This window comes from Leucopleurus acutus (assembly GCF_964270905.1).
Source record: "Leucopleurus acutus genome assembly, chromosome: 13".
NCBI lineage: Eukaryota > Metazoa > Chordata > Mammalia > Artiodactyla > Delphinidae > Leucopleurus > Leucopleurus acutus.
This window is the reverse complement of record NC_139155.1, coordinates 40,594,370-40,608,979: the sequence shown is the minus strand read 5'-3', so window position 1 is coordinate 40,608,979 and position 14,610 is coordinate 40,594,370. Positions and strand designations below refer to the sequence as shown.

Genomic DNA, 14,610 nt, shown 5'->3' with positions numbered 1-14,610 from the left:
TTTTGTGGTACAGGGGCCTCTCACCGTTGTGGCCTCTCCCGTTGCGGAGTACAGGCTCCGGACTCGCAGGCCCAGCGGCCATGGCTCACGGGCCCCGCCGCTCCGCGGCATGTGGGATCTTCCCGGACCGGGGCACGAACCCGTGTCCCCTGCATCGGCAGGCGGACTCTCAACCACTGCGCCACCAGGGAAGCCCCAATAAATTTTTTTAAAAGTTAAAAAAATAAGAAATGTGACGCTAAACAAGCAGACACTTCAACTTTCTGGGGTTTAGTGTTATGTGTAAAACAGAAAAGTACTAGGTATGGTTGGAATAGATTTCATATTTCTGCATTTTATTCTCAAGGTAATGAGAAGCCATTAAGATCTTTCAACCAGGGAATGGCATGATCATCTTCCTGCTTTCAGAAGAGTCTAAAATTAAAAGGAGGAGCAGAAAGGAAAACTATTGGAGAAGTCTGGAAATAAAATCACAAGGTCCAGAAGTACAGGAGCTAAAATGCATAGACATGATGATAGGTTGAGAAGTGAGTAGGGAAAAAAAGCGTGCAATCAATTATCGTCTGTTCCTTAGGGAATGTTTTTTTTTTTTTTTTTTTGCGTTACGCAGGTCTCTCACTGTTGTGGCCTCTCCCGTTGTGGAGCACAGGCTCCAGACGTGCAGGCTCAGCGGCCATGGCTCACGGGCCCAGCCGCTCCGCGGCATGTGGGATCTTCCCGGACCGGAGCACGAACCCGTGTCCCCTGCATCGGCAGGCGGACTCTCAACCACTGCGCCACCAGGGAAGTCCAGGGAATTTTAAAAGTGAAGAAGAAAAAATAAGATGATCAAATTTATATCTGAAGGTTAGCCATCTTTCCTGAGAATAAACGTTAAGAGCCAACTGCTTACTACACGTTACTATCTAGTGTCCTACAGGTAAACTCAAATTCATGAAGTTGACACACACCCATGATATCTTCCTCCTGAATCCCCTACTAAACACCTTGCCATCCAGATAAAATAACCGGTTGCTATCCTACACTCCTCGCTCTCCTCCAGTTTTCTAAATCTACTTGCTCACTAGGTCATTTCTGAGTTAAAAAAATAACACTACCTACTGTAAAAATTTAAACAGTAGTGAAATATACAGAGTAAAATGGGAAGAGAAACACAGAGAATTGGACCTGACATTTTATGCCAGTTGATTTCCCCCAGGTATTTATTTGCTGATTCTCAAACTGGCAGGGCAAAAGGCCAAGAAATCTAACCAAAGGACACTGGAAGGTTAAGTGGAACTCAGCAGACTCACTTTGATAGTGGATAAAAATTGGGAATACAAGACATGCCAAGTAGGAGGTGTTCTTATAAACACCCCACAATTTCAGGATAAACATTAAAAGGCTATATATACCCTCAGAATAAGAATGAAATATGTGTGAACCAAGTCTAAAAAAAGTCTGAAATGCAATCTCAAGTCAGGTCAGCCTTTTAGTGAATTAAGTTATCTACTCCTAATCTAGCTGCCAACGAGAAGAGAAGAGGGTGAATCCTGTCTGGAGAATGACAACCTGATCCAGAGACTATAACTTTTCATGCACAATGTCCAGTGTTCAAATCAAAAACTACCAGAATCATTAGAGTCATAGACATTAATATACATTTACACACCCACACAGATGGATAGACCAGAAACAGTTATAGAATGTGTGTATACATGGATTAGTAAACATATATATATATATATATATATATATATATATATATCACATATACATACATATATAACATAACTCTGTTCTCTGAGAGGACCCAGGGCAATGATACTCCAGTATCAATAGGCATACCTAGATCATGGTTTGTAGATAGCATTCTACAAATAAAAGGAACCAGTGCTCCTTTGAGAAATGGCTGATTCTAGGGCTAGGGCAGGGAAAATACAAGATGAGCCAGGAGCATGTTATAGCATCAGAAAGTAAGCAAGAACTCAAGAAACAAAACACTGGGAGCAAAGGAACATAGGAGCCAACGTGAAAGTGTTCCCAAGGCCAAATAAATATACATGGGTCCATACTGATATAAATAAATACGGCAGAAGAGACAAATCTTCCTTGTGGAAGAATTTCAAATAATATATGTAGATTTTCCCCCCTCAGGATGTGGAGTTTAATCCCCACCTCCCACTCCTAGAAGAGGCTGGACCTGTTGACTTGCTTCCAAGGAATAGAGTATAGAAATAGAGTATAGGAATAGAGTAAGGGAAAAATAATAACCACAGTGGAGAAACCTGGCAAAAACTACTTTAACCTAAGTTTTCTTAACCTCAGTACTATTGACATTTGGGGCCAGATAATTCTTTGTTGGGGATGGGGGCTATTTTTTCTGCTTATAGGATTTTAAGTATCATTCCTGGCCTTTCTCCACTAAATACCAGTAGCAATCCTCCCCCTGCCCCACCAGTTACAACAACCAAAAATGGACATTGCTAAATGTCCCCTGAGGGCAAAAATTACACCTGCCAGAGAAGCACTGCTTAAAGTTTAACAGCGCCAGTGATGTGTGGATATCATGAACCGCTTGGTATGATGTAATAAGGTCACTTCAGCTCTGTATATTCTTTCCAAAAACGTATAATCTCAAAATAACTAAAGTCAGAAATGAAAGAGGGCACATTATTGTGAACATTATAGAAATAAAAAGGATTATAAGAGAGCACTAGGAACAGTTGTACACCAACAAATTGGATAAACTGGACAAATTCCTAGAATCATGCAACCTACCAAGTGAATCATCAAAAAATAGGAAACCTGAATAGAACTATAGCTAGTAAGGAGATTCCCAACAAAGAAAAGCCCAGGACCAGATGGCTTCACTGGTGAATTCTACCAAACATTTAAAGAAGAAACACCAATCCTCCTCAAACTCCTTCAAAAAATTAAAGAGGAGGGAATGTTTTCAAACTCATTTTATGAGGCCAGAATTAACCTGACACCAAAGCCAGACAAAGACACTACAAGAAAAGAAATCTACACACCAGTATCTCCTATATTGATGCAAAAACCCTCAGCAAAATATTACCAAACAGGGCTTCCCTGGTGGCGCAGTCGTTGAGAATCCGCCTGCCGATGCAGGGGACACGGGTTCGCGCCCCGGTCCGGGAAGATCCTACATGCCACGGAGTGGCTGGGCCTGTGAGCCATGGGCACTGAGCCTGCGCGTCCGGAGCCTGTGCTCCGCAACGGGAGAGGCCACAGCAGTAAAAAAAAAAAAAAAAAAAAAAAAAAAAAAATTACCAAACAGAATTCAACAACATATTAACAGGATTATACACCATGACCAAGTGGGATTTATTTCTGAAATTCAAGGATGGGTCAATCAATGTAATACATCATATTAAAAGAGTAAAGGATAAAAAGAAAAAAAAAAGAGTAAAGGATAAAAACCACATGATCATCCCAATTGGTGCAGGAAAAAAATTTTTTTTGACAAAATTCAACACCTTTTCATGATTAAAAAGTTAAAAACACACTCAACAATCCAGGAATAGTACTTCAACATAGTAAAGGAAAGTACCTCAACATAATAAAGTCCATATAAATAAAACTCACAGTTAACATCTACTCAGAGGTGAAATGCTGAAAACTTTTCCTCACAAGAATGCCAGCTTTTGCCACTTTAACGTAGTACTGGAATTCCTAGCCAGAGCAACTGGCAAGAAAAATAAATAAAAGGCCTTGAAATTGGAAAACAGGAAGTAAAATTATCTCTCTTTGTAGATAACATGATCTTATATGCAGAAAATCCTTAAAATTACACACACACACACACACAACTTGTTAGAACTAATAAATCAATTCAGCAAAGTTGTAGGATACAAAATCAATAGGCAGAAATCAGTTGTGTTTTAATACACTAACAATAAACAACCTGAAAAATAAATTAAGAAAGCAATTCCATTTAAAATAGCATCAAAAATAATAAAATACTTAAGAATAAATTTAACCAAGGCAACAACACTAAAAACTACAAAACATTCTGGAAGAAATTAGACACCAATAAGTGAAAAGAGATCCCATGTTTAATACTACCCAAAGAAATCTACAGATTCAGTGAAATCCCTATCAAAACCCCCACAATTTTTTTCAGAAACAGAAAAATCCATCCTTAAACTGATATGGAATATCAAGGGATCCTCAATAGTCAAAACAATCTTGAGAAAGAACAAAGTTGGAAATCTCACACCTCCTGATATCAAAACTTACAAAGCTACAGTAATAGAAACAGTGTGATACTTGCATAAAGACAAATGTATAAACCAATGGAATAGTATAGAGAGCCCAAAAATAAACCCACCCATAAATGGTCAAATGATTTTCAACAAGAGTGTCTAGACCATTCAATGGGTAAAAGACAGTTTTCTCAGTAAATGGTATCGGGAAAACTGTATATCAACATACAAAAGAATGAAGGTTGACCATTGCCTTACATCATATACAAAAATTAACTCAAAGTGGATCAAAGGGGACTTCCCTAAACATAAGAGGAAAACTACAAAACTCTTATGAGAAAACATTAAGGAAAGCTTCATGCAATTGGATTTGTCAGTGATTTCTTGGATATGACAACATAAGCATAGGAAACAAAAGAAAAAATAGATAAATTGGACTTCATCAAAATTAAAAACTTTTGTGCATCAAAGGACACTATTAACAGAATGAAAATGCAATCAATGGAATGGGAGAAAATATTTGAAAATCGTATATCAGATAAGGGATTGATATCCAGAATATATAAAGAACCCCTACAACTCAACAACAGCAAAAACCAACCAGATTTTTTAATTGGTCAAATGGTTTGAATAGACATTTCTCCAGAGATGGTATGTAGATAGTCAAAAAGCACATAAAAAGATGTTCAACATCACTGATCATTAGGATAGCCATTATTATTATTATTTTTATTTTTATTTTTTTGCGGTACGCGGGCCTCTCACTGTTGTGGCCTCTCCCGTTGCAAAGCACAGGCTCCAGACGTGCAGGCTCAGCGGCCATGGCTCACGGGCCCAGCCGCTCCGCAGCATGTGGGATCTTCCTGGACTGGGGCGCGAACCCGTGTCCCCTGCATCTGCAGGCGGACTCTCAACCACTGCACCACCAGGGAAGCCCAGGATAGCCATTATTTAAGAAAGAAAGGAAGGAGGGATGGAAGGAAGTAAGGAAATAATATTGTTGGTGAGGAAGTGGAGAAGTTGGAACACTTGCACAATGCTGATGGGAATGTAAAATGTTGCAGCCACTGTAGGAAACAGTATGGTGGTTCCTCAAAAAAGTGAACATAGGGTTTCCCTGGTGGCGCAGTGGTTGAGAATCTGCCTGCCAATGCAGGGGACACGGGTTCGAGCCCTGGCCCAGGGAGGATCCCACATGCCGCGGAGCAACTGGGCCCATGAGCCACAACTACTGAGCCTGCGCGTCTGGAGCCTGTGCTCCGCAACAAGAGAGGCCGCGGCAGTGAGAGGCCCGCGCACCGCGATGAAGAGTGGCCCCCACTTGCCGCTTTCGCTCGAGAGCCCTCACACAGAAACGAAGACCCAACACAGCCAAAAATTAATTAATTAATTCTTTTTTAAAAAGTAAACATTGAATTACAATATGATCCAGCAATTCCACTTCTGGGTGTATACCCAAAATAATTGAAAGAAGGGACTCAAATATGTGTACACTGATGTTCATAGCAGCATTATTTACAATAGCCAAAAGCTGAAAGCAACTTAAATGTCCATTGACAGATAAATGGATAAACAAAATGTGGTGTATACATACAATAGAATATTACTCAGCATTACAGAGAAAAGAAATGTTGACATACACTACATCATGGAGGAACACTGAAGACATCATGCTAAGTGAGATAAGCCAGACACAGGACAAATATCTTATCATCCCACTTACATGAAGTACCTAGCAGCTTGGATACACTGAAATGGGAGTTAGTGAAAGCTACATAAGTAGAAAACATGAAGGCTGAAACATGGAGGGAAACAGAATTATAGAAGATACAGCAAAGAGCCCAGGAATCATATCTGATATGGAAAAAAAGGCCTAACATACACATATCTGAGTCTCAAAATGAAATAAGAGATGATGGAACAAAGGCTATATTTAAAGAAAGAGTGGTCAAGAATTTTCCAACCCTCATGAATAATCAAATCATGCATTAAAGGAGCACCACAGACAACAAAAACTACAAAGAAAAGTATACCTGGGGACATCATAGTACCTAACAAAAACAAAGAAAGAGAAAAATCGAAAAAAGGGGAAAAAACATTATATTCAAATAAACAACAAATAGACTGAGGTTTAACTTCTCAACATAAAGCCAGAAGATAATAAGAAATAAGAAGAAATATCTTGGAAGTATAACTTTCAAAAGCAAAGACAATGTGAAGACATTTCCAGACAAACAAAAATGAGAGAATTCATTGCCCACATACTCAAACAAAAAATACTAAAAGGAGTTCTTCAGGCACAAGGAAAAAACAGTTTAGGAAGAAATGAAGAGCCATGGAAAGTGTAAATCTGAAGGTAAATGTAAATGAATATTAACTGTAAGAAAAGATAATAATGCCTAAAGTTAGGAACTAAATACATTCTCAGAGAGATTGTAGAAGTACTAATTTATATTAGGTTCTAATAAACCAAGGGTGCATGTTGTAATCGCTAGAGTAAAAGAGGAATATAACTAACAAATTAACAAAAAGTAAAATGGAGAAATAAAAATTGTTGATTAGGGCTTCCCTGGTGGCGCAGTGGTTGAGAGTCCGCCTGCCAATGCAGGGGACGCGGGTATGTGCCCCGGTCCGGGAAAATCCCACATGCCGCGGAGCGGCTGGGCCCGTGAGCCATGGCCACTGAGCCTGCGCGTCCGGAGCCTGTGCTCCGCAACGGGAGAGGCCACAACAGTGAGAGGCCCGCGTACCGCAAATAAATAAATAAATAAATAAAATTGTTGATTAATCTCAAAGAAGGCAAGGGAAAAAGAATATAAATAGGCAAGACAAATAGATAACACATAGGATCATGACAGATGTAAGCCCAAATACACCAGTAATTATATTACATGCAAGTGGACACAAGACAAAGATTCTTGACTAGAATTTTTTAAATTAATCATGTAATACTTACTTGAGATACAACTACCAGAATCCAGGAAATTTAAAATACAAGTATGGAAAAAAGATACTGCATTCAAACACTAACCAAAAGAAAGGTGCTAATCGCTGTACCAATATCAAACAAGAAGTAGACTTTAAAGCAAAAGTCTTACTAGAGATAAAATGGGACATTTCTATTAATGAGTCAATTTACCAGGAAAATAGAAATATTCTAAAAGTGTATACATCTAATAATTTTGCTTCAAAGTATATAAAACTAAAATTGACAAAACTAAAATGAGATAAATCTACAATCCTAGGAGACTTTTACACAACTCCCTTAGTAAAAGAGGACAAGCAGAAAAAATGTCTAAGAATATAGTATATGTGGACAATATGATTAACAAAATGACCTAATGGACATATTAGATAACAGTACAACCAACAATGACAGAAACCTTGATTCTTTTTAGGTGCACAGAGAACATTTTCCAAAACTGAGCATATGTGGGTTTGTATATTCAGCAAGCCTCAACAAATTTCATCAGATTGAATCGTTTAGAGTAGGGCTGTGCAATAGAATTTTCTGTGTTCTACCTGCATTGTTCAATACAATAGACACCATAGTCAACACAGTAGTCACTAGCCACATGTGGCTACTGAACACTTAAAATGTGTGCCTGATGAACTACATTTTATTCATTCTAATTAATTTATATAGCCACATCTGGTTAGTGACTACATATTGGACAGCACAGACTTAGCACATGTTTTCACATAACAATGAAATTAGCTAGAAATCAATAACACACACACTTAAAAAAATTCCCAAATGTTTGGAAATTAAGAAAAACAATTTAACTTACCCATGGGTAAAGGAAGAAAGCACAATAGAAATTAGAATATATTTTTATCTGGATAATAGTGATATTATTAGGGGGGAAAAAGGCTAAAATTCAATGATTTGCATATCCATCACAAGAAGTTAGAAAAAGAATAGCAAGTAAATCTAAAGAAAGTAGGATGAGGTCCATAAGCGTTGTTCTGGTTTCTCATCATAACTTAAAGAGAAATATTCACAATGTCCAGAGCCCTTGATGTCCTGCAAATGAAGGAAGAGGAGGTCCTCAAATTCCTTACATAAGGAACCCACTTAGGGTGACACCAGCCTTGACTTCCAAATGGAGCAGTGCCTCTACAAAAGGAAAAGTGATGGCATCTGCCTCATAAATCTGAAGAGAATCTGGCAGAGGGTTCTGCTGGGAGCTTGTGCCATTGATGCCACTGAAAACTCAACTGATGTCAGTGTCCTCCAGAAGTACCGGCCAGCAAGCTGTGCTGAAGTTTGCTGCTGCCGCTGGAGCCACTCCTACTGCTGACTGTGTCACTCCTGGAAGCTTTACTCACCAGATCCAGGCAGCCTTCCAGGAGCAGAGACTTCTGGTGGTTACTGACCGCAGGGCTGCCCACCAGCCTCTCACACAGGTGTCTTATGTTGACCTGCCCACCATTGCTCTGTGTAACACAGACTCAACTCTGTGTTCTGCGGGCATTGCCATTCCCTACAGCAACAAGGGAGCTCCCTCAGGGGGTCCGAGATGGTGGGTGCTGACCCTGGAAGTTCTGCACATGCGTGGCACCGTCGCCCGTGGACACCCACGGGAGGTCATGCCTGATCTCTACTTCCACACACACCTGGAAGAGACTGAAAAGGAAGAGCAGACCACTGCTGAAAAGCCTGTGACCAAGGAGGAATTTCAGTGCGAATGGAGGGCTCTAACTCCTGAGTTTACTGCTATTCAACCTGAGATCCCAGACTGGTCTGCAGATGTGTAGGTCCCCTGTATGCCTATTCAGCGGTTCCCTCCTGAAGACTGGTCTGCAGCTCCCACTGCTCAGGACACTGAATGGGGAGGGACGACCACTGATTGGCTTTAAGCTGTTCTCCCATAGCCCTTAAAGAGAAAATGGAAATGAAGTTGATGAAAAATCAACAGTTTCTTTACAGAAAGAAAATAGAAGGAAGGAAATAGTAGAGCATGAATTAATGAAATAGAAAGCACACATTTTAAAAAAGAAAAGCCAAAAGCTCATTTTTGAGAAAGAATTAAATTGACAATCCCCCAGCAAAACTGATCAAGAAACAGAGAGAAGTCCCTTTTGTCAACGTAAGGAATGCAAAAGTGGCCATCAGCACAGATCTACAGCCACTACAAGTGTAATATAAAGGATATGATTCATAATTTTACCTAAAAAATTATAAAATTTACCCAAAATTAACACAATAAGAAATATAAAATCTGGGACTTCCCCAGTAGCACAGTGGTTAAGAATCCACTTGCCAATGCAGGGGACACGGGTTCAATCCCTGGTTGGGGAAGATCCCACATGCCATAGAGCAACTAAGCCCGTGCACCACAACTACTGAGCCTGCACTCTAGAGCCCGCGAGCCACAACTACTGAGCACGAGAGCCACAACTACTGAAGCCCACGCTCCCACAGCCCGTGCTCCACAACAAGAGAAGCCACCGCAATGAGAGGCCTGCGCATCTCAACAAAGAGCAGCCCCTGCTCACCGCAACTAGAGAAAGCCAGTGTGCAGCAACAAAAACCCAACACAGCCCAAAACTAAACTAATTAATTAATTTAAAATAAAATGTCCAGCTCAATGGCTTTAAAAAAAGAAAAGAAAAGAAAAGAAATATAAAATCTAAATAGCTCTGTGTCTATTAAGGAAATTATTGGGAATTCCCTGGTGGTCCAGTGGTTAGCATGTGGCACCTTCACTGCCGGGGTGGCCAAAAAGAAAAAAAAAAAGGAAATCATCTGTAACTTAAATTTTTCCCATCAAGAATAGTCCAAGCCATATATCTCAGCAGGGAAAAGTTCCAGACATTAAAGGAAGAAATAAAGCAATCTTACACAATCTCTTCAAGGTAAAAGAAAAAGACAATACACTACCCAACTAATTTTATGGAAGCTGTGGATTATGTTCCTTACAGAAGAAGATTTCCTTCCTGGAACTAGACCAGGACGCATGGCTTTCCCAAGGATTTTGGCACAACGCATTCCTCCGCACCTCCCTAGGATGCCTTTCAGGCCTTTGATCACTCCAGCTGTCAGGCAGCTGCATCCGAGCCTCCAGGGCACATTAAAAGGAATCTCTTTCCAACAGTTGGGATCCAGTGGCAGGCAGACTGAATCTAATTATCTACAATATCATACAATGCATATTTATCACTTACACTACACTTCTCCAGACAAGGTGTTTGTTGTTTGTTTATAAATGTGGTTCTGTTTAAATGCTTTCATTAAATTTTATTTAGTCAGCTTACTCAATAATATAGCTAATTACATGGGGCCAGTGGAATTCCCAGACTGTCAGTTGGTCAAGGGGGCCCTATAGAAAATTCCAGAAGAATGAGAATATTCCTTTCCTGTAAGCCATGCTTTAGGGAAAAAGTATTCTTCTAAATCAGGGGTCTACAAACTACTGCAGGAAGACCAGCCAGCCACTGTTTTAATAGAACACAGCCTCACCCATTTGTTTGTGAGTTATCTAAGGCTGCTTTCTGCTATAAAGGCAGAGTTGCAGCAGAAACTGTGTGGCCCTCAAAGCTGAAAATATTTGCTATCTGGCCCTTTACAGAAAATGTTTGCTGACCCATGATCTAAATGAAAATTTTTTTTAACTTTTATTGATTTTTTTTCTTTTTGCTGATTATAAATGTGCTGCTAGCTTGCTGTTAAAAAAAAAAAAGATACTATGTAAAAGAATAAAGATAAAAGTCATTTATCTCCAGAAGTCTACTTAGCAAACTTAGTATTTTGATGAGTGCCATTCTACATATATATTTGTGTACTTTTTTCCAAAAATGATATTGATGATGGCAAATGAAAATTTTCCCATTGTTGTATCATAAACATTTTTTAAATAAATTTATTTATTTGTTTTATTTTTGGCCGTGTTGGGTCTTTATTGCTGCGTGCGGGGTTTCTCTGGTTGCGGCGAGTGGGGGCTACTCTTCGTTGCGGTGCGCGGGCTTCTCATTGCGGTGGCTTCTCTTGTTGCACAGCATGGGCTCTAGGCGCGTGGGCTTCAGTAGTTGTGGCTCACAGGCTTAGTTGCTCTGCAGCATGTGGGATCTTCCCGGGCCAGGGCTCGAACCCGTGTCCCCTGCATTGGCAGGCAGATTCTTAACCATGTGCCACCAGGGAAGCCCTATCATAAATATTTTACACATCCATAAACATAGCTCTTCATCTTCTTTTTAAATATGGCTGTAGGGGATATTTATAACTGCTTTCTCAATATTCCCTTCTCCCTCTCCCTGCCCCAAGCTTTCTTGATAACAGCACCTTACCTGATTTTCCTTTAGTAATTCACTCTCTCCCTTTCGGGGTCATTAAGTTTTCTTTAACTTTGAATTTTGAGATAATTTCAAACTTATAGAAAAATTGCAAGAACAGAACAAAGAATTCCTATATTTGCTTCACCCAGATTCCCCAAGTATTATTTTATCACATTTGCTTTATAATTCTCTATCTACTTATGCTATATGCCCAGATATATCTATATCTAGATATGTTAAGTTTTCCCTGAATTGTTTGAGTAAGTTACAGACACAATGCCCCTTTGACATTCAAACGGAGCGAGGAGGAAGAGGATTTTGAGCAGAGAAGTGACACAGTCTGAACATGATCTGGATGCTGTGGGGAGAGCTGAGTGAAGCAGAGCAAGCAGGAAATCAGGGAGGCTATGGCCTGACCAACTGGGAGGACAAAATTGCCACTTTCTAAGATGAAGAAGACTACAAGAAGAACATGTTTGGGGAGCAATTAAAAATTTGATGGGGGCATGTTGGGTTTAAGATGCCTAATTAGTCACTGTACCAAGCCCAGTTTATAAGCCTCTTCCTATTTGCAGGGCCAGAGATTCTGCTCTGTGATACTGATGACCCTCTAAGAAGACTGCCTGCACCAACCCTTGAGGTTGCAGGCCCACCAGGCTGCAGGCAGAGGGAGCAACTCACTCCCGCTGGATCTCTTGCCTGCCACTCCTCCTGTGCTATTGCATTGTCTTGGAACCTGACTGCTGGAGAGGCTGAATGGTGCACATGGAAGTGTAGAATTGATGTTCTGTGGTGGAAACTGACCAGAGGGCGAGCGAGGGGAGCCTGCAGAAAATTCTTCTCCCTCCTCCTACCCCATGGTGAGGTGAGATGACATAGTTCATGCCATTTGCCCTCTGAAGATAGTCAGTGAGACTAAGCAAACAGCTGTGCCTAAGCTGTAGACACTCAGTAACACCCACCTGTGTTTGTTCTCTCTTTTCCCTGCTTCACCGCCCATTTACCTTCAGTCATCCTGTTCTGGGATTGCATCACCCCAATAAAGTATTAACAATAAGGTTTAATTTTATGCTGTTTTCTTAGGAACCCAGATTAAAGCAGGTATCAAAGTGGAGATGTCTGGTAGGCAAAGCGATATATGAGCCTGTAGTTCAGAGAAGAGATCTAGGCTGAAATATAGATTTTGGAGTCCTAGGTAATAAAGATCTAAGACCAGATGAGATTACCTAGGAAGTGAACATAGGTAGAAAAAAGAAGAGATTTGAACACTGAGCCCTCAGGCACTCCAACATACTGAAGTCCAGAGAGGTGAGGAAATACCAGCATCGAGACTGAAAAGAAATGTCCCATGAGGTAGAGAAAAACCAAGCATGTTGTTTCTTGAAGCCAAATGAAAATACATCAATTATGCAAAATACTGCTGATGGCTCAAGCAATATAAGTGATAAATGAATATTGAAATCAGCAATATGGAGGTTAGCAAAGTTGATTAGCACTCTTCTTTTGTTTTGTCTTGTTTGGCCACACCATGCAGCTTGCATGCGGGATCTCAGTTCCCTAACCAGGGACTGAACCTGGGACACGGCAGTGAAAGCGCTGAGTCCTAAGCACTGGACCGCCAGGGAATTCCCATTGATTATCACTCTTTATGTGGAGAAGAATTTGTGTAATATACAGTAATGTCACACCTCTCATTCCTGTTATAATTTGTATCTTCAACTTTTTTTCTTTCCTGATCAGTCTGGCTGGAAGTTTATCAATTTTATTAATCTTTTTTAAAAGTTAGCTTTTGGTTTAAACAGAGTACAGAAATTGATTTTTCTCCTGTTTTTCTGTTTTCTATTTTGTTGATTTCCAATCTAATCTTTCTTCTCTTTACTTTGGGTTTAATTTATTCTTTTTCTGGTTTCTTAAGGTGGAAGCTGAAGTCTCAAAAAATTGAGACTTCTTTTTTCTAGTATAAGTATTTCATTACTAAAAATTTACCAATAAGAGCTGCGTCCCAGAGATTACTTTTTTCAAATATTTCGCTATTCCTCCTCCCTCCCCTCACCTTCAGGAACTCTAATTACTCTTACACATATTAGGCTGCTTGAAGTTGTACTACAGCTCTGTTCAATTTTTCTTAGTGTTTTATTTGCCCATTTTTCATTTTGGATGGTTTCTTTTGTTATGTCTTATCTACCATGATTTTTTTAATTCTTTTCTTCTATTATGTTTAATCCACAGTTAATCCCATCTGTGCATTTTTTTAAAATCTCAGACATTGCAGTTTTTATCTCTAAAAGCTTAATTCGGTTGATTTTTTTATAGCTTTCATGTTGCTACTGAGCATGTTCAATACTTCCACTAGCTTCTTGATCACATGGAATAGTTTAATAATTGTCTTAATGAGCTTGTCTAATTCTTTGTCATTTCTGGGTCAATTTGATTGAATGGTTTTTCTTATTATGGGTTGTATTTTCCTGTTTCTTTGCATGACTTATGAGTTATCCAATTTTTGATTGGATGCCAGTCATTTTGTATTGTATGTTGTAGGGTACTGAATATTTTTAATATATATATTCTTGAGCTTTGTTCTGGGATGTGTTTAAATTACTTGGGCAGTTTTACCCTCTTAGGTCTTGCTATTAAGTATCTTTCAGGCAGTGTTTAGTCTAGGGTTCATTTTTTTCTCCTATGCAGGCAAGACTCTACTATTCGAACCCAGAGTTTCTCAACCTCAGCACTATTGATATTTAAGGCTGGATAATTCATTGTAGGATGTTTAGCAGCATCTCTGGCCTCTATCCAGTAGATGCCAGTAGAGCCCATCTTCTCTGGTTATGAAAACCAAAAATGTCTCCAGATACTACCAATTGTCTCTTGGCGGGGGTGGGGCGGGGCATAAAACCGCCATCGTTTGAGAGCCATTGCTCTGACGTCCTGTGACTTAGGAGGTTTTCTGCCCTCGCCGATGGTACTATTACTGGCACTTTGTGAGTTCCAGTGATTTTTTTCCCCCCTAATTCTTCTGGATGATTCTTTCCCCCACCTCAGGTAGTTTCTTTACACAGGTGTTCATCAGCAATCAACTGAATACTTGTGAGGGACCCTCTGCAGACCTCCAGCGTTTAGGTCTCTC

General features: G+C 39.9%; 1 pseudogene across 1 annotated transcript; it reads left to right on the top strand.

The window, feature by feature from the left end:
• Positions 1–8,214: 8,214 nt before the first annotated feature.
• LOC309970586 (small ribosomal subunit protein uS2-like) lies at positions 8,215–8,969 on the top strand (annotated as a pseudogene). The gene has a single exon. The product of its transcript is annotated as a small ribosomal subunit protein uS2-like (transcript).
• Positions 8,970–14,610: the final 5,641 nt, after the last annotated feature.